General features: G+C 42.4%; 1 pseudogene; it reads left to right on the forward strand.

Moving 5' to 3' along the window:
- The first annotated feature begins 7328 nt into the window (after nt 1-7328).
- LOC127690804 (60S ribosomal protein L5-like) lies at nt 7329-18306 on the forward strand (annotated as a pseudogene).
- The last annotated feature ends 7212 nt before the right edge of the window (nt 18307-25518 follow it).

Consider the following 25518-nt stretch of genomic DNA (forward strand, 5'->3'; position numbering starts at 1 on the left):
GAGGGATGGGCTCTGTACTTTCCTCCCTCAGGCAGCAACCCCTAACCATCGCCTCTCCTTACCTGCATTCTTGCTCCCCATGCTTTTAGTTACACACAGTCTGAAGTCTGAGAATATTAAAGGAAAAATCTCAGAAGTAAACAGTCCACACATTTTGATAGTGTATCATATTGGTAATGCATTGAGGTTCTTGGGATCCTGCCGGGAATAGGACCCATCCCTTTGTTCAGAGTATATATACTGAATATGCAACCGACTGGTTAGTCACTCATCAGACATCCTGATTGCTGCATTGACTAGCACAGTGTTCCAGGGCTGGGTTGATATTTAATGGTAAGCTAAACAGTAACGGAAGCATTACTGGTAGTTTAGACACGCCAAAGAGAAACAGTAAAGGGGGTTGGGAAAATAATATGGTGAAAGTTCTCTACCTAAATAAAAGAGTAATATGCTGAGCTTTCTAAGATTTATGAACATAATATATAGATCAACACTGAGAGAGACCATAATCACATGACCTTTAGCATAGTGTTCAGCTACAATCTGGCTACTTCATTATTGCTCTTTTCTTCTTGATTTATACTCTGAGCTTCATTATCAGTAGGTATGTATGTAAGAACCATGCTCAATTTCATTTGCAGTTTCAGACATCCATAGAGGTTTTAGGACAGGTCCACAGAGTACTTTTTATATATACTGTGTTTACGCCATGAATTATCATATTTCTTACTGACACTTGCTCAGTGGCACATTTATACTTTCAATGGCTATCTATTGAGTTCCTGTCTTAATAAATATGCTACACATTCAGTTCTGAGAGTATTCTGCAGTCTATTCTAATCATGGAGACCAAGATCCAAATATCACAAAATAAAAGGGAATTGGGACAATTATGGAAACTGCTACCAAAAAGCAGGAGCCAGAGAGCCAAGGGTATGCCACAGCAGTTTAGAGCTCATTGTAGAAGTTGTTGGAAGCTTCGAGGTTGTACCCAAGCACTAGGTTGGAGAGGTATGCATTCCAGCAAAAAGAGTAGGCTATTAGGTGGGGAATTCTGTATTCCCCACTGTCTGCAGTCATAGAGAAAGGCAAGCAGGAGACACAGAGTGTGCAGTCAGGCAGCCTCATGCCAATTGTCATTCCTTCAGATGGTGTCAGTGACATCAGGGGGAATGCATTATAATGGTCCCCTACAGACAAAGATGCCAGGAGCCTAGAGAATTCACTAAGAGCAATACAGAGCTCTGTAAATATGTAGATAGCTGGGTAGATGTCCCAAGTGCAGACATCTGAGAGATACTTTGGTTGTTAAACTATCAAACATGGTAGGAATGGGGGCTTTGCAGATGGGAAATCATGATGGTCCTATGGAACATGCTTAATTCTCTCCAGGACATGCAGCTAATTCTTATTAGCTGAGTGAGAAATACAGAAAAAGAAACTATGATCCTTTGCTGAGGGAACTAAAGAAAGTTCTAGAACAAAGCAGAACTTTGTTTTGTGGTAACTACTGACACAGTGTGCACTTGAAATGTTCCAATTTAATGGACATATCTGGTCCCAGACTTTGGTCTCAAATACTTTTGTTTATTAAGTAGAATCAACATTCCTTAGAAAATTGGAAGGTGAGTGTTAGCTGACTCTGAAATATGTTATGTTATCCCATGTATGCATTCTCCTGTGATAGAGTGTATATGTGTAGGTGAATTCACATGTACGTGAAGAATGACTAGAGGAATATGTCAGGTATCTTCTGCAATCAGTTCTTCACCCTATTTTTTAAGATGAAATCTTTCACTGAAACTGTGATCCCTGATTCTGCTGAACTGACTGCCAAACAAGCACCAGGGATGCTGCCTTCTCCACCGCCCCAGCTTTAGAATTAACAGGTATACCAGATGCATGCAGAGTTGTATAAGAATGCTGGGATTGTGGATTGAAAATCAGGTCCTTGTGCTTGCTCAACAAGGACATCACTTACTGTGCCATCTCCTCAACTCTGTCCCCATCTAAGAACCCCCTTTTTTTTGTTCTAGAAAGTAGTGATGAAGGAAGGGAGGGAAGCAGAAAGGGAGGAAGACGTCAGGGCAGGGATGAGAAGACAGGAGTCAACTTGGAGAGACTCAACTATCTAAAGCGAGAAAATGTCAACATCACAGCGATAAAGGGAAGTGATGAGTTATGAACCATGTGAACACAGAAATCCAAGTGTATGTAGTTAATAAATATTTAAGGGAAAGGGAGTGTTTTACTACAGAAGGATGACTATGAACTGGTGAGCATCCAGGGACCACCATTTTATAGCTACCACAACCAGGCTTCAGATATTTACTGGTACTAAATCTTGGTGGTTATTTTAATGATTAGTAGAATGATTGGCTTACTTCATATAACAGTCATAAGGGTGAAATGAGGGGACTTCACAGTGGAGAAATTAGGTGATATTTGGTGGTCAATATTGCTATCACCAAGAGGGTAGATCCTCTGTGGAATTAACATTCATTCATCTATCTTTCTAGCTACTGACTTGAGATGAGATTAAAGGAAATTGCAGAAAGAAGCAGATCTTACAAGAAGAGAAAAAAATGACCAATAGATGATGATGATGATATTATTATTATTATTATTATTATTATTATTATTAAAGGTTACCATATTTATCAGGCAAATTCAACCAATGGAGTATGTTGTTAGTTTTACTCCTTCTGATACTATTTAAATTATTAATTTCCTTTGGCTCAAAGGTAGACATAGGAACCGTCCTATTCTGTTGCGTAATTGGCCTGTTTTTAGAGTACCATTAGTAAATGCTTACCTAACGACTTGACAGACTCGGGTCTAGGAAAGGTCTCTAGAACACAGCACTCATCACAGAGAGCAGTTGTCTTAGCACTGTGACCCAAAGCAATTAACATCTGTATCGGTTTTCTCTAATTTATATATAAAAGTTACATAAACTTGGCAGTCTAAAAGAATACTACTCTAGAATCTCAGTTTATGCTGGGGACTGAAGCATAGCTTGTCTGCATCCTGTGTTCATTTCTCCTAAGTGTCCATGACATGTTGGCTAGGGCTGAGGACTAGCCTGAGGCAGTGATAGTGGAGGACATACTTCTAGACTCACAGGGTTGTTGGCAGGCTGTGGTTATTGTAAACTGTCAGAGAGAGGCTGCTCTTAGCTTTCCTTTAAGACTCTCCAACAGTTATCATGTCAAACTTGCTATAATCCACAAGGGAGAACACACTAGCAAGAGGCAACTTAGAATCTTTCCCATGTGATGGTTTTACTTCTCCCTACCCCTTCCCTCATTCTCTTTCCTTTTTTCCTTATATGTGTATGTCTGTCTGTTTGTATGTATATATGTATGTATGTATGTACATATGTATGTATGTATGTATATATATATATATATATATATATATGTGTGTGTGTGTGTGTGTGTGTGTGTGTGTCTGTATGTCATTGTGCATGTGTGCAAGCCTGAAGACAACTTGTGGGAATTGGTTCTTTTGTTCTACCCAGGGGATCAAATTCAGGTTATTAGTCTTAGTGCCAAGCACCTTTGCCTACTGAACCATCTTGCTAGACCTTTCTCTTTCTTTTTGTCATGATAGGATGTAGGGCCTGGTAAGTGCTCACTGAGCTACCTTACCAGTCCAGGTGTGGTATCTCCTCCCTTTGCTTTATTTGGATGAGTAGAAAAGTAAACCATTAAGCTATCCCATGTTAAGGGGGCAAAACTTATCCAGGACACTAACACCAGGAGGTAGGGATCATTAGTGACCATTTTAGAATCTTCACCCAGGGAAATCAAGGGTCTATCAAAAGAGCAAGGATGAATGGATGCTAGTAGCTCTACAGTGTAGGAGTCGACCAGCTACATATAGGATCGAAGTCCTTATGTAGGCCTGGACTTGGATAGGATTTTCTAAGTTTTCCAGTAAGTAGATAAAGTAAGGAAATATTTTTGCGAGCAGTGGATACACTTTCAAACCAGTTATATGAAAAAAAACCTATTTTTTCAAATGATCCACTCGTATTTCTTGAAATACAAAAAAGAAAGCTTGGGAGGAATTTTGACCAGTTAGGACTTGAAGGAAAGGGACATAGGCTCAGAGTTGAGACGGGGCAACAATATGCAGCCATTATTCTTATTGATTATTAATTTTAGGTTGACTTTTATTTAAGTAGGGGGTATATTTGCATACTACTATTTTTCTAAAATCAATAATAAAATAAAATACAAAACCAAGAAGGTGAGACTCAAATAAACCAGTGCTGACTTTCCAGACTGTCATATGCTATCCATCAATGGCCACCAATAACACAGATGTATTGTGCAAGTTTGTAAGGTCTACTTGGCCTTCAATCCCAGAGTTGTCATTGGTATTTCTGACTGTTACTGGAACAAGAACACCAGTAAAGGCTGTGTTGTCACACAGGAGCTGCAGGAGCAGAGCTTTGGGGATCTGGCAGCTGGATCCTATGGGACACCCTTCTTTCCCAGACATAAAAGGAGAGCCATCGTAGCCACCCAGAGTGAGGCTGATGCTGTCTGTGGGCCACTTCTGGGAGGTCACAGGAAGGGATGTTGGACAAACAGGCCCTATTGTGGCATGTCTCTTTGTTTTGTGACCTACTTTGTCATCAGAGCAGATGCCCACAATGGAAGCACATTTGGAGAGCTGCCAGCCTCTGGTGACTTCTAGGGGGATGCCTCATCTCTGTGTGCCTTCAGCTGTCAAGCAGTGCTGGCTAGGATGCCACAGACATGCTGTGAGGACTAAAGGAGCTGACCAACCTGTTCCCTAGAGCTTAGCAAGACACAAGGAAGGCCAGAAGGGCTGCTGCAGGGATTGTCTACTTGGTTCCAGGAGAACTGGCTTCTTAGGCTGCTGTCCTCATCTCTTCAAGTTGCTGAAATGCCTTGACCCATTGAATCCCTAAAGCCTCCCTGGGTCTTCCTAGTTTATAGGCAGGACCATTAAGGCCCACGATTCAATCACCTCTTCAAGTTCATGAACAGGGAAACAGTATTCCAGAGATTGAGATTTAGGTCTGTGTATCTCTGAAGGTTCTATTTACAGATGCCACATAGCTCCCTAGTCCTCAGTACCCTGTGGGAATCTATCTATCCCCTGCTTGACATGACTTCTTCTACTATGTAGAACAGTAACCTTCAGGCTGAGGGTGATAGGACAGTTAACTTCACTTTTGAGTGCAAATGCTGAGGTATAAACTGTATAATCTTTGTGCAGGTAAGTCATTAATGTCTGTCTGCTATAAATCACAAGGCACAGAGTGATAAATGACTTTATTCACTCAAGTAAAATATTACCACCTATGAACTTGTCAACTAGAGCAGGAACACATGGACACATGGTTATATAAATATTATACCAAGGACATTATTGATCATACCAGAGAGGACCCTTTTACCTGGGATTATATAAAAAAAAAGAGCATCCTAAGACTGAGATGTGGCAGGCACATTGAGCCATCATTTGGTCACTTGTTGTAAACTTTGTCCAGGAAATGGACAGTGAAAGACCTTTGACCCAAGGCTTCCAGCTCAGTTTCTCCAGTCTACAGCATAGCCTTTGTCAAATTGACATTCCAATGTGCCTGCTACCTAGGCCTACAATTGATGAAGATGAGTCCCCTATCTAGTCCACTACAGAGATGCTTCTTATGTCTTGGCCAGCTATCTGCCTGTGTCTTAAATAAAATCCTTTCTTTGCCATTCTGTAACCTGTATATTATTGAATGAAATATAAAATGTAATCTGAGAGGTGATACTAGTTATTAAGATGGGTATAAAAGACCCTGTGTTTGCCAATGCCCAAGGATACCTACTGAAACTAAGAGTGCTTAGTGAGTTAAAGCCAATGAAATTGATGGATCTGGAGACCATGTTGTTTACCCAATAAATTTGCATCATATAGAAAGACACAAATATGTCCAGTCATGTATCTGACGTAGCTCACTTAAGACACACCCATGTCCTTTTGCTCTTGGAATTTTGAGAAATTGTTGTTAGACAATGTGGGTCTTGGGAAGAGAGCATAACACGTAGGAGAACATTATCTGGAAGGGTGCTGGGAAGTTGCCCCAGAAATATGAACAGAAGGATGAGTTATTAAGTAGTCATCATGAAAACTGCTCACGACTTCCTCAGAGACCAACTAATCAAGAAGATAAAAAGGCAAGACATCTGATTTGAGTTACATACTTCACGTGCTTGACATGTGTGTATGTGTGTGCATAATTATATTTGCACACACATGGAAGATTTATAAAGTCAGTCAAGGCATCCTTTCCCTTTGGTGGCACTTGCAGAGGCACACTATGAGAGAGCTATAAGTGTGCCAGGGAACTTTCCAGATTGCCCTGTGTGGTCCATAGGAGCTGCTAGATAGGCTTATGTACATGTCCCATTTCATTGTGATAGGTGATACAGAAAGCATCTATGTTCTCCTCATGTGGCCCATAAGAGTGGGACAGGGATGCAGCAAAGTAGTGCCTTTGCTCAGCACAGCATTGAGAGGAAAATCCCAGGCCTCCTGGTCCCATGAACCAGCAGTCAGGGTCAAGGAAGATCCTTAGAGTGGCAAAGTATGTTAAAGCAAGTTAGTTAAATGCTCCTGCTTAGCTCATATTTATTCTCTGAAACCAAGGTTCAGACAAGAACTCAAGCCTGATTGTGGAGGCCGATGTGATAGCGCATGCTCAATAGTGAAGCGCACATTCTGTTCTTCCAGAAGACCCCAGTTTCAATCTCGGCACCACACTGGATGCCAATTACCTGTGACTCCAACTTGAGGGGTGTTCACTGCGTCCAGCTTCTGTGATCACCAGCTCTCCTGTGTGCACTCCATACATACATAATTAAAAATAAAGATCTCTCTTTTCAATCCCTGACCATGAAAAGGTAGATAGTTATGAGTACTACGAAGGTACTACAGTTTGAGGCACTCTTGCCTTGCTTCTGGGAATTAAAAAAAAAAATGGTGGTTTCTTCAGAAATGCCTTGACAGCTTCCAAATCTTAAGCAAAGAATCACTCACTACATTACTCAGAAATTCTACTCCTAAGTATTGGAAAGACCTGAAAACACGCAGACATGTACAAATAGTCACTGAAATGTGAATAGCCAGATCAGACACACAAACCAAATGTATGCCAATCAATAAATGGTAGGCAATGGGTACTAATCCGCACCATGGAAACTAGAGAAAGCACAATGTGAAAGAAAGCCAGACACAGGATAGAGAGTATTATGTCATTCTGTTCACAGGAACTATCTAGAATACACAAGCCTGTCGAGATGGACCATAGGATGGCGGTTGTGAAGGGTTTGGAAGTGGGTGAGATGCGGTGACTGGTAGTGTGTATTCAGTGTTGGGGTTCCACTACTGGCCAATGAAGTTGTTCTAGAATTAGATTATGGTAGTGGTTATGTATGTAGGCACATACTAGATATTTCACAGTTGAGTATGTGTCTGACTTGTCCTGTTTTTGAAAACCGAATGAAAGAGCACTTGGAATTTGCCATGTCTTATGGGAAAGTGTACAGGATGTCCTCTGTGGGGGCCATCAATGACAGCTAGCAAGAGAGGCATTTGAAATGTAAAGACTAAGAGCCTTTCAAGATATCTTCAAAATGAGAGTTTGAAATGTATAAGTGGATTGTCTAGATGGAAGGAAACTTGGAATGAAATTCCAGAGACAGAAAGGCATGAACAGAAAAGGTTTACCAGTCACTTCCCACTTTCAGCATTTATTGACTTATACAAAGAAGACACCAAGTTTTAACCCACTTTTACAAGTTGTAGCAGTGAATATCTTCTGGACAAATTTATAAAAAATACCAAAGAAAAATACAAAGAAACCAACAGACATTTGCCATACCAAAAATGAGGCTATGGCAAGCTCCGCGCCCCCCCCCCCCAGACAGGGTTTCTCTGTGTAGCCCTGGCTGTCCTGGGACTCACTCTGTAGACCAGGCTGGCCTTGAACTCAGAAATCCGCTTGCCTCTGCCTCCCAAGTGCTGGGATTAAAGGCATGTGCCACCACTGCCTGGTGGCTATGACAATCTTTATTCTTTCAAAATTAAAGTATGCTAAGGGCTTGATGAGGAGTAGGGTGGGGATCTACAGCTCAGTGGTAAAAGGTTTGCCTGAAAAAAGCAAGGCCTTACATTCAATTCCAAGCATGGGGAAGAAGGCGTTGAGGAAGGGGAGTATGGCTAAATTAAGATCCATTAAGCAGGCTGTAGCATTTCTGACAGTAGACATTAGTCCCCTTGGGAAACAGCCCTCCTGCAGCAGGTAGCTAAGGTTGTGACTGTATGGATGATTTCTGTGGAGATGAATCAATCCTAGCCTATAGAAAACTTGAAGATACTAGGAATGTATAGATCCCCTCATCCTTGTAGGTGTATTGTAGCAAGCTGAATATTCCACATGGTTTGCGCTTTTGATTATAAGAAATTCTGTAATTCTGTGTTTCTCAACCCAACACAGTGTACAGAACGGAGCAGCTCATCTCAAGGCATCTTGATAGTCCATCTTTCAGAAGGCAGTGAAGTATGCAAGGGAAGAGGAATACTGCCCTTTCTGAGGTTGAACAAGTAACAACATAGACGTAGCCATCAGTTTAAAAGAGGTCAGTAGGTAACCAAGAATATCAAAAGATGGTAACTTTTAACCTGCAAACAAAAGTACACATTGGAACTCCTCATACCTAGACAAAGCTGGGGTGTATGGTCACTCAGTGGACCATGTTCAGGGATGCTGTAGGACTCTTTGTTAATACTTATGGGAATGGGGATTCCATAAGTATTATCCTTTCTGCAGCAAGGGCAGGATTGATAACTGCTGGTTAGGAGGATGGGAAAGTGTGCTGGCTAGTTCCATGTCAACTTGACACAAGCTAGAGTCATTAGAGAGGAGGGAGCCTCAACGGAGACAATGTCTCCATGAGATCAGGTAGTAGGCAAGTTTGTATGGCATTTTCTTAATTAGTGATTGGTTTGGGAGGCCCTAGGGGTTGTGGTCCTGGATTGTATAAGAAAGCAGGCTGAGCAAGCCAAGGCGAGCAAGCCAGTAAGCAGCACCCCTCCATGGCCTCCGCATCAGCTCCTGCCACCAGGTCCCTGCCCTCGCTGCTTTTGATGACTAACTGTTATATGGGACTGTGATGGAACTGTGAGTAAATTAAACCCTTTCCTCCCTGAGTTGCTTTTGGGCATGGTGTTTCATTATAGCAATAGATAGTAATCCTAACCAAGACAGAAAGGAAAGGTGTTTCAGTCAGGAAGATGGGCTGGAAATGAATTTGGGAAGAAGTACAACCCAATAGTCATTAGGGTTAGATGGCCAGTCACCTGCAAGGACCTTCCTTTCTGCTTAGGGAACTAAATCACAAAAGGAGACTACCCCTCTATCTCCCTCCTCTGAAATGACAAGAGACAGAATTTGCATGATTCTTCCCTAAAAAAAAAAATGCTTATTTAGATTTGACATCAGAACCAGCATTTAAGTTTTAATGTAAGCTGAAGTACTATGGGTTTCTTTCGAACAATGCATGTACAAGCACACATACCAAGTGTGCTCATTGATATCTGGGTAGAAATATCATGAATGGTAGGAACTGTGGACGAGAGATGCATCTGATTGTGTGAGCATGAACACCCTTGTGTATGTGTAGATGGGGGATATGGGTGCAAAGCTGTATGTAAGTCCATGCATATTGGCATGTGTATAGATGTTGGCAGGTGTATTTGTGCATGTAGTGCTGTGGTATGTGTGGCTCTGTGTGATGTGCATGTGTATGCACGTGTATTTGGCTGTGCGAGTATATGTATGTGTATGTGTATATGTGTGTGTGTGTTTATGCATGCATGAGTGTGTGCATGTATACATGCATGAGCATGTATATGTATGTGTGTTTGTGAGTGTGTATGTGTGTGTCTGGGTGTGTATGCCTGTGTTTATGAATGTGTGTGTTTGTGTGTATATATGTATGTTTTATGAATGTATGTGCATGTGTGCATGCATGTGTGTACCTGTGTGTTTGTGTGTGTGCATGAGCCTGTGTGTATATATGTATGTGTATGTATGTATGTATGTATGTATGTATGCGTGTGTTTGTGTGTCTGAGCCTGTGTTATATGTATATATGTGTATATGTGTGTATGTATGTGTATATGTGTGTATATATGTGTATGTATGATGGATCACAGGACCTCCTACTTTCATTGCTTAAGCTTTCTAGAGTGCACAATGCAGTCTGACACTGAGCTGATTCTGCCATCTGAGAGTCACCATGTGCTCAGTAATTACTGCTCCAGTGACCTACTCCCACCCAGGAAAGGACCTTCTCACCCACCTTCTCAAATCACCCCACCTCCCCAGATGCCCTTGCCTGCAGTAATGGCAGCTCACCTCTAGGGAACAGGAGGCCTGTGGTCTCCACAGCCACCAATAATGCTCTGCTCTGTGAAGGCGCAGGAACTCAAGATAAATGCTTGCCTGAATGTCCTTTACAGGAGAGAAGAGAGGAGGAGCCAAAGCAGGGTAGGGCCTGAAGCTGACAATGTAGGGAAGCTGAGGTATCTCAGGTCACACAGTTCAGCTCCTTCCCCTCACTGCCAGGCCTCAGTTACACAGCTGGCCAGTCAGGTCTGAAGTGAGCTCCTCAGTAGTAGCTGAACTGCAAGGTCTAGAGGGAGGGGGGTGACCTCCCCTACCTCACAAGCAGAGAAAGATGGTTTCCCAAGCTCCTGCAGACAGGTTCCTGGGGCGATGTGAGGACTGGGCCTCCAGGCAGGCTGATTTGAAATGCTTCCAAACGGATATCAGGCTTCCAAGCCTTGGCCCCTGGGGCTAAAGCTGAACTGGACTTGGGAGGGGACAAGGGGGCTGGAATTCAGGCACCCCCCCTCCCACCCCCCCAGCCAGGAGGGTTTGTTTAACCCCTCAGGGGTGCTGTATGCCTTCCTTGTCAAGGTGGTTTGCGGCTTAGTGAAGCGATATTTATAGAGTGCTCTGTGATTCTTGGGTGAACATTCGTTTTCTAAATGAATGATCAAATTTATTAGCAATGAGTAACTAACCCGTCTACATTTATTTTGTTGATAATACAAATTTACAGGGTTTTAATTGCCAGTTTAAAAACCCCAAAACCCATACATAAATACTTGGGTAATAAAATATCTCCCCACTGTGCCCTTGACTTCTGTAGTTACACCCGGGCTCATGGGAAGGGTTCAAAGAGGCTTCAGATGGGATGATATAGCTTACCTAAAGGAACTCAGGGCTAAAAGCAATTAGATCCAAGCCCCATTCACGATCATTTTCTGTGTTTCAAACAAAATGATTGTACTGAAAATACTTTGCTTTTCAATGCTTATTAATTATCTATTTTTATTCCCTACATCTAGTTTATTACCCTCTGACCCTTTGACCTTGCAGCTCCTACTGTGGTCTTTAGATCACCTGATGCTTGCTAGAACTTATGTGATCTCCGCATCAAGTAAGGCCTGCTGTGTCTGAACTTGGACCCTAATAGTAACCCAGGCAGGGTGTGTGCATATCAAGTTTATGATCTGATTCATTGGGAGCAAGTTGTGGTCTTTCCCATTTCAGAGTCAAAAAGACTTATGTTCTAGAGAGACTCAGTACACTTGCCCACGGCAAGCTGAATTTGGTTCCGGTCTGTTGTAGTCAAAGCACTCAGCCACAAGCCAGATGTTGCAGGTGTGTAGAGTCTACTGCTAGAGTCCAGAAGCATGGACTTGTGAGGACAGTGATGACAGTCCTGGGCCCCCAAGGTAGTGACTTCACTGGGCTCTAGTCCAGGGATTGTATACTCAGCTGTGTGTAGCTTCGTCTTTTAAATCTTGTTAGGGGAGACCCATGATACTCTATCTTCATGGGATATGCTTCCGGGAGACCAAGGAACACCTTTAGGCTGTGGCTACAGTTGGGCTCAGAATGTATTTATCTGGTGGAGATATATCAGTCTACATATTGCCTACGAAAAAAATGAAGTAATTTAAAAATGAGTGATTTTTATTCCTAGAAGCTGAGTCTAAGGTATAGGTGAAATGATGAATAGAGTATACCTCTTGATAACAGCTTCACAAATATTTTAGAGTGTTCACTCTAAGTTGACAACTGGACTGAATGTCTCACACAGAATGTAAATAGATAGAGGAGCCCCTAATAACAAATAGGAAGAAAGGCTAACAAGTAAGATAAATTGGACCATTCCCATGTTCCCCACTGGCATTCAGAGGAAGCCATATCAGGTCTTGGCCTTCAATATTGAGCTGATTGACCCAGATGTCATCTGGAATAAGATTCCAACTGCTTACCCAAACTATATGATCTTCCTCTTTCTAAAGTCTGTTTTGATGGCCTTAACAATCTGTTCTTGCCTTCAATAGGCTTATTTTCTTCAAAACAAGAGGGTTTCATGGGTCAGCCTGGGTATTAGTTATGTCAGGTTCTAGAATAAATATGAAGAAAAAGTAAAAGAAGAGATCTTGGGACAAATACATCCTGATCTCCTGGGCTTCCGGTCTATAGGTGGTGGACTGCCTTTGTACTCAGGAAGCCCCAGGGTCAGTTCACCTGTGGGTCAAGAAGGCTAGTTGGTCATAGGTTCTTTATTGATTCAAAGGAGTGCATGACTAGGTTGTTCAGAGAACACAGGTGTTTTAATAAGTCAACCAGCCTTTTTCAAACACATAGTTTCTTTCCTCTGATCATCCCACCATAGTTCTCTTAAAGGTACATTTCCCTTCTGTACTTTACTAAAATCATTCAAAATACCTTCTGAGACCAGGATCTTCTAAATTTATGATCTGTCATCTGAAACTTTCCCTAAGAGAAAATGTATTCTGTAAGAAACACCCCCTAGTGAGTGTTATTTTCAAAGAGTGCACGAGGTCCAGGGAAAGAGATGGCCTCTCCCAATGGAAGCACAAACAATGGGATTTACACCAGCCAAACCTCATCTGAGGCAAAGAGAACTACTCCCGGGGCTCTGAGGAGGGGTGCAGACAAAGATTTTCACAATTGCCCTTTGTTTCTGATTCTGTTAGAAATTATGGGATCATGGAATGAATACGAATTTAGGGATATGGTTTCATCTTTCTGGGTGTCCTCTCATGAGATGACTGTATCCTAAATGAACCTAGGCCACCCAACAAACAAGACAGATTCCTGGCTCTATCTTTGCACAGATTCAAAGTGTGGTTATGGAACAGCAGTCAGCTTCTGCTGCTGGATATAGAAATGGGCAAACCCTAAGGGTTCTTGCCCTTACGGTGTCCCAAATAAGACAATTGATGGCAAACAGGTTTAATAAGGGCAGACAGTGTCCCATGGTTCAAACAAGGACATCTATTCTACCCCAGCATGAATGTTCATTCTGAATGTTTGTGAACTTCCCAGAAAAGAAGTTCTTTACTACAGTTCGGAATTCTTCACTATGCAGAATTTTTCTATCTATCTATCTATCTATCTATCTATCTATCTATCTATCCCCAGTAGTGAGTGAGATAAGTAGCATTTCCATTTCAAATAAATCTTATTAGAGATTATCTATAAAAGGCATATACAACAGTTCCCCAAACTTTAAAGGATCAATATTACATTTCCTGATGTGGAAATATTTATAGATATGGTTGTTTACTCTTTAAATGCTCAGTTTCCACAGATGGGATTCCCTGAAGAAGCCTGAGGCTCTGTAGGAAGGTAGGGACCAAGGGTATGGATGATAGAGAAATGATTAGCTAAGTTGGGCAATGAGCTCTCTTTGAGGAGGTGGTGTTTTAGTTACTTGAAGAATCTGAATTTATCCAAGGAGGTCATAGGGAAGAACCATACAAAAAAGTTAATTTAAAAAAAGTGAAGACCCTTATTTGGCTCAGGAGTTGCATGCTTTTGAGACCAGTAAGAAGGTCAGTGCAAGAGCTTGGTGGCACAGCATTGCTGTGATGATTTTGGAGTATCTACTTCAGTAGTACCCTTTAGCAGAAGTCTGAGAAACAGGACTTAGACGTTAGGCCAGGATGCAGAATTGTACACAGGAAACTGTTGAGATCACTGAGAGCAAGGATGCCTAGGCCATGTGGCAGAGCTGCAGGAAGCAAGTCAAGATTTATTTGTATGTTAAAGTTAACAGAAGGTTGGAGGATTAGTCAAGGATGGTGTTAGATTTTTAGTTTGAGGACCTGGTGGGGAGGTGTGTGGATCACTTCAGAGATTAACATCTCAAGAGAAACTAGTTTGAAGATGAAGCAAGTGGAAGCTTCATTATACCGGGAAATAGAAGAGAGTCTTTTTTTTTTCAGACTTCAGTCTCCATCACCTTAGTGTCTCCCCAGGCCCTGCCTCCCTGCACCATAGTTGGGCTCCTTTCTAGCCCATGGATTTTAGAGACACTGACTCTATGTGGACTCTCTGGCCTCTTGATTGCCAAAGAATCATGACTGGATCCCTCAAGTCTCTTCCCCTGACAACTCTTGGCCTCCTCTGCATCACTCAAGTCTTCTTCTGTCTCATATCCACAAAGGACATTTGTCACTGTTTAGACCAAGGGGTTTATCTAGTGAGTTCCCCCCCCCCCCAAATCCCTTGAAGTGATCATCTCCATAGAGACTTTTTTCCCCCAGTGGGGGCCCCACAGTCAGGTTTCAGCTGGGATGTGGGCTGGGTGGCTGGTGCAGCTGTATTGATTGTTTCCTAACATTTCTTAATCACCACTCCCCTGTGTCAGCTGCAGCACATTGGTCTTTCCAGAATGATGGTGGACTCTCTTGAATGAGTGAGTGAGAGAGAGAGAGAGAGAGAGAGAGAGAGAGAGAGAGAGAGAGAGAGAGAGAGAGGGACCAACCAAAGAGTACACATAAGCCACCAAGAGTACACATGGAGGGACTCGTGGCTCCAGATGCATATGTAGCATAGCAGAGGATGGCCTTATCTGGCATCAATGGGAGGAGAGGCCCTTGGTCCTCTGGAGGCTTGTTGTCCCAGTGTATGGGAATGCTAGGGCAGGGAAGCAGGAGTGGGTAGGTGGGTGGGTAGGGCACACTTATAGAAGCAGGGGGAGGGGATGGGATAGGGAAAGAGAGAGCGGGGGAGAGGCAGAGGGAGAGGGAAGGACAGAGGGGGGAGAGAGAGAAAGAGAGAGAGAGAACAAGCACATGTATCACATGTATATCTATGTATACACCTCACAAATGATTTTGCATACACCCTATAGGGTCTTTTGAAGCAATGCATTGAACCACAGAGGGGACAATGGGACAAGGTTGGCTCTGGCTGGTCATTTGCACCTTCCTTTATACAAGTGCCACAGCCTAAAGGGTGTGAGCTAGTATGTTCACAGATCTGTTACCAGACCCTCATGCTAGCTACCCACAAACCCTGGGTCTACCGGTTTTGCTTTATTTACCAGTTATCCATTACTACCTTCTTTTTTATTGGTTATTTTATTTATTTACATTTCAAATGTTATCCCCCTTCCCAGTTTCCCCTCTGCAAACCCCTATCCTATCTTCCTCCCCCTGCTTCTATAAGTGTGCCCTACCCCCCTTCCCTGCCCTAGCATTCCCATATACTGGGACATCGAGCCTCCAGAGGACCATGGGCCTCCCCTTCCATTGATGCTAGATAAGGCCATCCTCTGCTACATATGCATCCATGTGTGCTCTTTGGTTGGTGGCTTATGCACCATATTAATACACCATTCATTCTCCTAAGCCACAATTCCTAAAATTTAAAATTAAAGAATAGAGTTGTTCCTTAGGCAAATCTGTAGCTTAGTCTGCTGTGATGTGCTGTCTGGTGGGCATTTCACAACTCTCACTGCCATTTCTTGACATATTCCTGGAAGAGTAAGCAAGCCACGTTAACAAGGTTGGTTTGAAACATCTCTTTATCAAAGCCTAGAGAGGCTTCTGTAGGCTGCCTTCCTGGAGGAGAGGACACAGAGTTTCTTGGTGACATGCTTCTTCAAATCCCACTACAGCCTGGGCAAGCTGCTGTCCCACTTCTGCGGCAGGCCTTGCAGTTCACCACGGTTGCAGTCTGGATAGCTGCTCACCTGCTTACTGCTTCTGGGGTAATTGTCCTCCTTTTCCCTCTCGTTTTTACCATCTCTGTATTTGAGTTGTCATTTGTTTTGAATTTCTCCATTCTACAGAACCTAGAGGCAGTTTTAGACCACAGCCCCTGGTTTGAAACCACACTTCCTCCTATGCAGATGGCTAGCTCACAGTAGACATCATTGTACATTCCTCATCTCTTCTTCCTGAAGCCCAGCACTGCTTACACACAGTTTCCTACATGGTTCTGACATGATGTACTAGATAGGTAGTTCTGTTGGTTCATGATCCTATATGTGTTCTGCAGCAGCTCCTTTAGGACATGGGAAAGCACTTGGGCACAGATTGATAGCTGCCACACAGGAAGCAGGATACATTGGCATTTATGTCCCAAAGCTTAGTCTTTCTGGTCACATCTTTGGCTTCTCTCATGGACATCTTAGAGCCCTTCCTCCTCCCATAGCTTGGGAGTGTCAAGTCACCAAACATGAGCAGAGCCTTCTTGCCTCTGGACCCTGGCTGGTGTCTGTACTGCCCACCTAGCCTGTGCTTCTTTTTCATTGCGAATGCAAGCCTGGGCTGCTGAGTACATTGTGAGGCTTGCATGCTGGGAGACTAGAAGAGGCACTTGTGGAGAAGTACCATGAAAGGCATTGGTTCCTCCAGTTCCCCAAGAAAAGGAGAAAGACACCATTGTCCTTTTACTATGTCATCAATGAAGCCGGAAACATTTTCTATCCTTTGCTATAAGTAAAGGAATAAATGTAGGTGTTAGTATGGCTGTCCAGAGGAGCAGACCCAAGCTTACTTTGGAGTTTGGGGTTTTCAATAGAAGAGGATTGTTATGAAAGTTTGTAAAGGAAGGATGTTTTCTATATAGGAAGCTTCTCCAATATGTTAATGCCTCCAATATGTTAATGCCTCCAGGTTAGGTGTAGATGAACCACCTACCATTCTCAGATAGGAGAATTTCTGGGGTTTCTGAATCCACTCAACTTTCCCAGTTTTTGTCTGATGACATGGTTCTACTTGCCCCACATGTCATGGCCTTCCAACTACCTTAGGGATCACCTGTGGATTCTTTCCAACTAGCCGACTGGTGAAGGGAGAACAAGCAAGGGTAGCAGTATGTTTTAGGGACAGTCCCTAGAACACTTCCGCCACATTCTGGAGAGACACAGTAGTTATATTTTTGCAGTTGTACATAAGGAGCCTGCATAGTGCAGCTAAAGCCTTGCCAAACATGGAATCCTGGCTGGGCCTGCAAGTCTGCTTGAAGCCATGGTTACAGGTTTCTGTTCCACAGGATAGGGTCCATGGAAGGTATTAAGAATAAGGCCCATTTTTAAAGACACCAAGTGAGATTTTCAAAGGTGTCCAGAGGGTAAAACTGGCCACTATGCATGCAAATGATTGGTGATCCAGGACAAAACGAAGTACAACACACCCAAATATAAGATGATAGTTCATGTAACTAACAGAGATATCACCTACCAGATTGCATATGCCAGTATAGAAGGGGATATGATACTCTGTGCAGCATATGCACGTGAACTTCCAAATTTTGGCGTGAAAGTTGGCCTGACAAATTATGCTTTAGCCTATTGCACTAGCCTGTTGCTGGCCTGCAGGCTTCTGAATAGGTTTCACATGGAAACCTATTTAGGAAGGTCAACTGGAGGTGAATGGAGGTAAATACAATGTGGAAAGCATTGATAGTCAGCCTGGTGCCTTTACCTGTTATTTGGATGCAGATCTTGTCCGAACTATAACTGGCAATAAAGTTTTTGGGGCCCTGAAGGGACCTGTGGATGGAGGCCTGTCTATCCCTCATAGTACCAAATGATTTCCTGGTTATGACTCTGATAGCAAGGAGTTAAGTGCAGAGATACATGGGAAGCACATCACAGGTCAGAAAGTGGCAGACTGCATGCACTACTTCATGAAGGAAGCCGATGATGCATATAAGATACCGTTCTCTTAGTACTCAAGAGCAAGGGAACTCCAGACATGATGGAGGAGAGGTATAAGAAAGCTCATGCTGCTATCTGAGAGAATCCAGTCTATGAGAAGAAGCTCAAGAGAGAAGTGAAGTAGAAGAGGTAGAACCAACCCAATATGTGTCTTGCCCAGAGGAAAGATCCGGTTGCTCAAAAGATGGCACACTTCCTCGGTTACTGAAAGCTAAAGGAATTTTCTATGAAGATTTTTTTTTTAAATAAAGACAATAAATGAATAAATGTATTGACCAAGCAGGAAAAGAAAAAAGTAGAATTGCACAAAGAAAGCTGCTCAGGAGATCGTGCTTTCTTTGTCTAGACCTGTGACCAGATCAAAGGCCTTAGGTTTGCCCCTCTTAGTGCTGTCCTCTCCAGGCTATCCCTCCCTCCCTTAATTTCCATCCTTCTCTTCACCCATGTCTTCTCCCCCTACTTCTTTATTTCCCTTAGAATATGTTTGTGATTGACTCTTTGGATAGGATGTCTCCCCAAAGCTCTTTAGAACTAGTTTCTGTCCTATGAGCTGCTTTCATACTACTTAAGTTGACAGAGGAAAATATTAGAGCAAAAAAATAAAAAGGCAAGAATTGTGCCTCTTTGACAGCAGCCAGGGCAAGGAAGTTCTCCACTGTGCTCTGAGGCTGAACGGGCCAAGAACATTTGGCTCGTGTATGTGTGACTTTAAAGTGGTATTTAATTAAAAAGTTGCAAGCTCATGAAACAAAGGATTTCGTTGGTCTCTCCCTTGTACAGTTCCAGTTTCTAGGAAATAATAATGTGTGATTTATGGGCTTCCTTTCCACAGAAGTATGGAAGTTATATGTAGTTCGTGTTTGAATGAGAAAGAAAAATCCCCTATGGGAGCTCATTATCTGTCTGGCTAACAAACGACAAAGGACAAATCTGGGAACATCTTTCTTGGCCAGCTAATATTTATGATACATCCCGTTGGTAGAACATTATTCTCAGGGCAAGCTCTGGAGTTTATTATTGTTATTATTTTTTGTCTTCTCATTCTTCATGAATGCATCATTTTTTTTTAAAGTGTTGGGCCAGATGTATGCTTTTTTCCTTTAGGGTCATTGGTGGAGAAGAAGCCCTATAAAACTATGAATGGTTCTTTGTGTAGCAGATAGAGGTTAGCCCAGAAACCCACAGCTAGTCAAAGCACAGGGAAAATACCTCAGTGGAGTATTTATATCAGCCCTTCTCTAAAACCTGTGGACCAACATGGAAGAAGGAGCAGAAAGACTCTAAGAGCCAGAGATGGGAAGGACTTGAGCTAAACAATATCTGCAGGACATAACATAGCTGTTATGCCCGTGAAGTTACAGCAGCTGGGCTTGCCTGTGCCAGGTCAAGCCATTTGATATTCTAGCCTCTACTTCCTTCCAGCTGAGGGTCCTGCGCAGACAGCCATCTCTTTCTTTTAAGAATGTGGATCTTTGTAGGTTGACCATGCTCCATTGTGTGGCTCCACACCTATGAGTTTTGAGAAGTAAAAATTGTAAACAAGAGGTTATTATAAACAAAACAGGAGGATATGAAGTTTTGGAAGGGTAGGGAGGTGCAGATAGACCTAGGAGGGCTTAAGGGAAGGAGGAAAAGATAACAATATATTGTATGAAATTATTAAAGAATCATTTAAAATACTATATAATTTTTTAGAAACTGGATGGTGAATTCTACATCCTATGCAATACTATTTAGAGTAAGTTAGTTAATCGGTTTGCCTCTATCTATCTATCTATCTATCTATCTATCTATCTATCTATCTAATTTCTGTTCTAGGCATGGAATCCAGAGCCTCATGTATTTTAAGTATTTGCTCTGTCATTGAGAAAATTATCTCCCAGGCCATTTTGAAGAGAAAGGATAGTTAGTGTTCTTGTTGGAATGTGAAATGCCCCAAATAGTCCTATTTGATTAAACACTTGACTGTATCTGGTGGCATGGTTTGAAAGTGGCCTAGAACCTTTATGAAATAGGGCTTCTATGAAAGAAATAAATCACTGTGACTTTAGGCTTAGCATAGACCCTCCTAGCCTAGTTTCCATTCTTCCTGACCACTAATGCAAGCAATATGACCAAACTGACTCTGGATTCTGCCATTGTTTCTTTCTCACCATGCCCTTCCCGCCATGACTGACTATATTCCTTTTAATTAAGGACCAACATGACCCCTCCCTCCATCAAGTTGCTTCATGTGAACTACTTCATTATAAAGGGAAAGACGATTAATAGAAGCAGTCATGTTCCTTTTCTGTTCACAAACTTGATATGATGTCAAAGACCTTATTCTAAGATATGCTATAGTTGTGGGCAGACACTGTTTTCGAGACTCTGAACTCAACCAAGAGTCAATGCCCCTTGTCACTGGAATTTTAACATTGTGACAACTTAGTTTTGTGTGCGTGGTCTGTGTGCCCCAGAGCTACAGACCCACTGAGATCTGAGAAGCTGCTTTGCACATATCAATTGTCTCCCGTGTGTCTAACGCAGACATTGGCATCTAACATGCATTCTGGGTACTAAAGAGGAGGATACAGAGGAAGGGACAAGTACGTATGCCCACACTGTCTAGCAGGAAAGAGAAATAGGTCATGAGAATGAGTATCCCCTTGACTGAGACTTGACACAATTCTTTGTGACATCCAGGGATTTGTCACCCTTGGTTCCTCTACATGTAACCTGCAGGTAACACTCCACCAATGAGAAAAGCCCCAACTGCTCCTTAGTTCACCTCTCAGGCTGATCCTACTTCAGTCCAACTCAACCGTCCAGCGATTCTAAAATGAAGAAAAGCTGTGGAGGAAGTTCATAAGTTCCAACATATTTTAAATTGTTTTAGACTTTCTTCTCAGTAGGAAGCACCTCAGCAAGATATCTAAAACTGAGAGTCATTTCATTCCCATGGGTTTTAAAGACATGGATCCACCCTGGTACCCATCAGGCCCTGGGGAAGGACTGACATGCAGTCAAGCTCTTTTCCTGTTCCTATAAATTGGGAGTCTCTGCTTGGCCTGCAAGTACTAAGCCCCAGAGAGAGTGACAAGTGAAGAGCCCACACAGTCTGAGCTGGAGGCCGCTGTCTGCTGCCTAGTTCTTATCAGTGACTAGCTGCAGGCTCCAGGGCATAGCTTTCCCCTTCCCTTGTCAGGACTAGTGACTAGCAACTATGCCGCCTGGTGGTGTATTCTCCTCAGGGTTGCTGAGATAAGGCAAAGATCAGGAAGGGGTTTAACAGGATGTGAGCACATAGTAGGAGCTTGGCCCATATCATTTACCATTGCCATGTTGATCATTAGCCCAGCTCCCTGGCAAATACTAAGAATGGAATTTTATAGAATATCATGGGATATTCTTGGGTTGAACCAGATCAACCAGTGTGTATTTATTTCACATACCTATATTTCCTACATCTATTGTCTAACAGAGGTTACTAAAATGTAAGCTACTTTTAAATCTCACCCCTACCTTTTAAAGCAAGTCTGCATAATCATGGCCTGTAGTATAATAATTTTAAAAAGATTTAAACTTTGTCCCTGTTTCCTGCTATATAGCTCTTAACTCCCTTGGGACCCCTAGGGGCCACCAGTGTTTTTTCTATGCTAATGAGGTGATAGACTGCAGGGGGGCCATGGAGACCAGGGACTAACTGCCAAAACAACTAATCCATATGATTGGAACTTTCTACTGGATCCTCTCACCTCCAGGGAGAAGAGACACACCTGGAGATGAGCTCCTTGGCAGATTCCATCAGTCCATGGGGAAAGAGAATGGGGTAAGGGAGCTGGAGAGGAAGCCCGTGCTCAAAGAGGCATCTTGAAGTTCTCAAAGGCTAGCCTTTCAGCAAGAGATGCTCCAACTGCATATCTCTACTTAGGTTAAGCTGGACCAGAGCATTCCTTTGGTCTTTTGAACTGGCCACAAAACGGGAAGGGTAAAGGGATGTCAGGAAGACACAGTTGTATTTTCCTGACCCAAAGCTAAAACTAAACACAAAGAAAACAAAACCATTAAAAGACAAACTCACTGTAGTGAATACGCTATCATGAGTAACTGGTGTCAGATAACTGTTATCTTGACATCAGAAGTACATGTGAAAATGGTCCAGAGCTGGTGATGTTATCAATTATGACATCCTGATCTTGGTAACTTGAAAGCCATCCAGTCTAAAGAGGACAACAGACTTGCACACCCACCTCCAAAGCACAGTGCAGACATTACTAATCAAATCATTCTACCAAACCCAGCCTCTGTCTGCATGTGAGTCCATCATTCCCTAATGTCCTGGCTATTCAGAACTTTAGAATCATCTTGCCCTTCCCTGCCAAAAATAGAATGCTTAATGGGTTTGTCATCTTTCCGGACTGACTCTCTTCCAGTTTCCTATTTGTTTGAAAAACAAACTTCTATCTTATTTAAGCTCTTCTGACTTAGACTCAGAAAATAATTCATTTATTTTCAAAGCTTGTGTTTATCCTAGTTTGTATCTAAAACACCTGTGAAATGCATCCTTTTCAACTTACAAAGTTCAGTGGGGAAAGGTCCATCTTGATCCTCAACAAACAGGGAGTTGAATTCTTGCTCTTTGCCCTTGAGAGGTAGACCAAGGGGTTCTGAGAAGACGCAGACGAATAGTATTCATGGCAATTTCGTTTGCTGAATTTGAACCTCTGACTCAAGGAACAGAGACTCCAGTGGCTTCCAGAGGCCAGCAGCAAGCACAATATGCAATGCTTACATCATCCTTAGGCACAGAACCCTGTTATTCCTGTGCCGAGCTTCAGGGGAAACTTCAGTTTTGTGGCTGGACTAGCAGACCTCACCCAAAAGTTGAGATGTTCACATCAATCAAAGCACGCACTGAGGAATAATGGAAGCATGAAGCGCATGCCTTTATCAGAACCCTAAGTAGGGATTTCACAAATGCAAGTCAAACATGCAGAGTAAGCTGAAGTAAAGCACCTGTCTCTCCTTTGACACTTTACTGCTTGCTCAAATAGAAGGTGAGGCATCTTCTAAGAAACTGCCAGGGTTGTGGTGGACTTAGCCAGGCTGAGGGCCACAAGCGGTTGTCCTTCCATCTCAGTCAGGGACACTGATGGACCAAGGCCTTAGACAAGCAGCAATGAGCTGATTTGGGTGTTCATCTTTTTATGCTCATATCTCAGACAACATCTTCTAGAGTTACTACATCTGGACATGGTGTGTGTGTGTGTATGTGTGTGTGTGTATGTGTGTGTGTGTCTTAGGTTTATGTGAAAAGTCTTATTACACTTATTTTATTGATAATAATATCAAATTCCGTGAACAATAATGATGTCGGTCATAACAGGAAATGCTTTGGCCCGCATAAGTGCAAATGCTACTAATACCTCTGGTGCCTCCTTTATTCCTCCAACGCCAATGACTCTTGTGCCTCTCAGAAAAAGCCTTTTCCTAATTAAAACAATCTAACAAGCACAGTTAAAGCAAACCCTTAAACATAGTAAAAAGAGGAATTAAACAGAAGGTAGAAGTAACCAGTGGTCCCATTAAATATAAATGGCTACTGCTCACAGGAGCCCGTGTTCTCCCCAGGAACGCGCTCCCAGATAATTCTCACTCATACTTTGCCCCCAAACTCTATGGGGCCAGGAACTTCTGCAGTCTTGCCCATGGCCACTTCTCCATTTCTTGATGGATACATTTTGAAGTATATATTTTTAGGTGTACCATCTCACATTTTATATGCTTATTTTTGCATTTATCTTTGAGATTATAATAGCATTGTTTCTCCTTTACCTTTCCTTCCAAACCCTCTCCTAAACCTCTCCTTGCTCTCTTTCAAATTCATGACCTCTTTTTTCATTAACTGTTGCTATACGCATATATGTATAGGTATACCGTGTATTTTCAAGTTTATGTAAATCTATGCCATTTTAACACGACACACACTTTATTGTTTTTGCAGAGGTTTTTTTCTTATATCACACACACATGTACTGTTGTGTGTGTAACATGTTAGGACAGCTCCCTGAGTCAGAAGTTTGACAAGAATTCCCAAATGGTCCTCCCGACAGTATGCACTGGTTACTGCTCCATTCAGGATAGGACTTATTGGCCCCTCTTACGGTGAACCCAGGCAGTGACTATATTGTTGCAATCTTATGGCTGCCCTGTCTTCTCACATTCTCATTGGCTATGCTGTACTCATTAGCTCTTGAGTTCACTTCCTGTTCTTATGACTAGTTTGAAGTCTGAAGCAGCCCCTTTTTGGTTATTGCTTAGACTCACTGCTGCTTGCTCTGTTTTACTGGATTTACAAATACTCAGCCTTATTTCTGTCTTTGATTTTCTTTTTACAGAAAAAACAACTTTATCATTTTCTCTTTCTTTACTTTCTTGTTATCCTTGTGGTGCTTTTTCTACATTTTTAGAAATTTTTGCCTTAAATTTCTCAGTCTTTCCTGCTATTGACAAACATGGGAAGATGATTTCGCTCATCTTAGGTTTTGCTATATAAAATTTTTAAAATAGGTTTTATAAAATTTTGGCAGAAATGTTCTCATGGTGTTTCCCACATTGTTTGAATCTTGGTTTTGATATTCTCTTTCATATAGATGTGGAAGGTTTGTATTTATTTATTTTAATCTGTTAGCAGGACTTACTTGGGGTGGTGCTTTAGTTACTTCACTATTGCTATCAAAGAGACCCATGACCAAGGTGATTTATAAAAGAAAGCATTCATGACCGTTGTTGTCTGTGTTTTGACCAGTGTGATTTTCTGTAATGGTTTCCCTCTGCTGCAAAGAGAAGTGTCTTTGATGAGGGGTTAAAGCTACATTTATCTTGGCTCTAAGGATAACTATTTAGAACTATTTAGGATTTATGCTGATTTAATAAAGCGGAAGTTGTAGGTTCTCCTCTAAGATCCATGACCTCGGTAGCTCCAGGATGTTGGCTAGCTTTCCAGTGCCAGGCACGATTTCCACCTTGTTGACAAGATCTTAAGTCCAATTAGACAGCTTTTGGTTACAGGGTTCTGTATGAGGCTACTACTGCACTCCAAGGGTCATCTTGTCATGCTGCTTTGTGGCTCATAGCTGGGTAGGACAGTTGTTTGCTTCCCAGCCTTAGCAACTTACACAGTGCCTTCTGGTCCTATCTTTCACGTCAGAGCCAGATTGGACGTTCTAATTCCTAAGTGCTAAGTACATGATATCTTCAGCAGTAGGGCTTAACTATCTTTAACTACTGGAAGGAGACCAGGGGAACAGCAATAGTGTAAATCCTTTTGGGAGTCTCTTGGATGGCTTGAAAGGGAGTTTCTCATGCCTGGTATTGGAGCTTTTTAGATGGTCTATGCCTCTTCACAGGGAGCCTTGTCAGCTCAATTGTCATAATG

This window comes from Apodemus sylvaticus, chromosome 8, assembly GCF_947179515.1.
Source record: "Apodemus sylvaticus chromosome 8, mApoSyl1.1, whole genome shotgun sequence".
In the NCBI taxonomy this organism is placed as follows: domain Eukaryota; kingdom Metazoa; phylum Chordata; class Mammalia; order Rodentia; family Muridae; genus Apodemus; species Apodemus sylvaticus.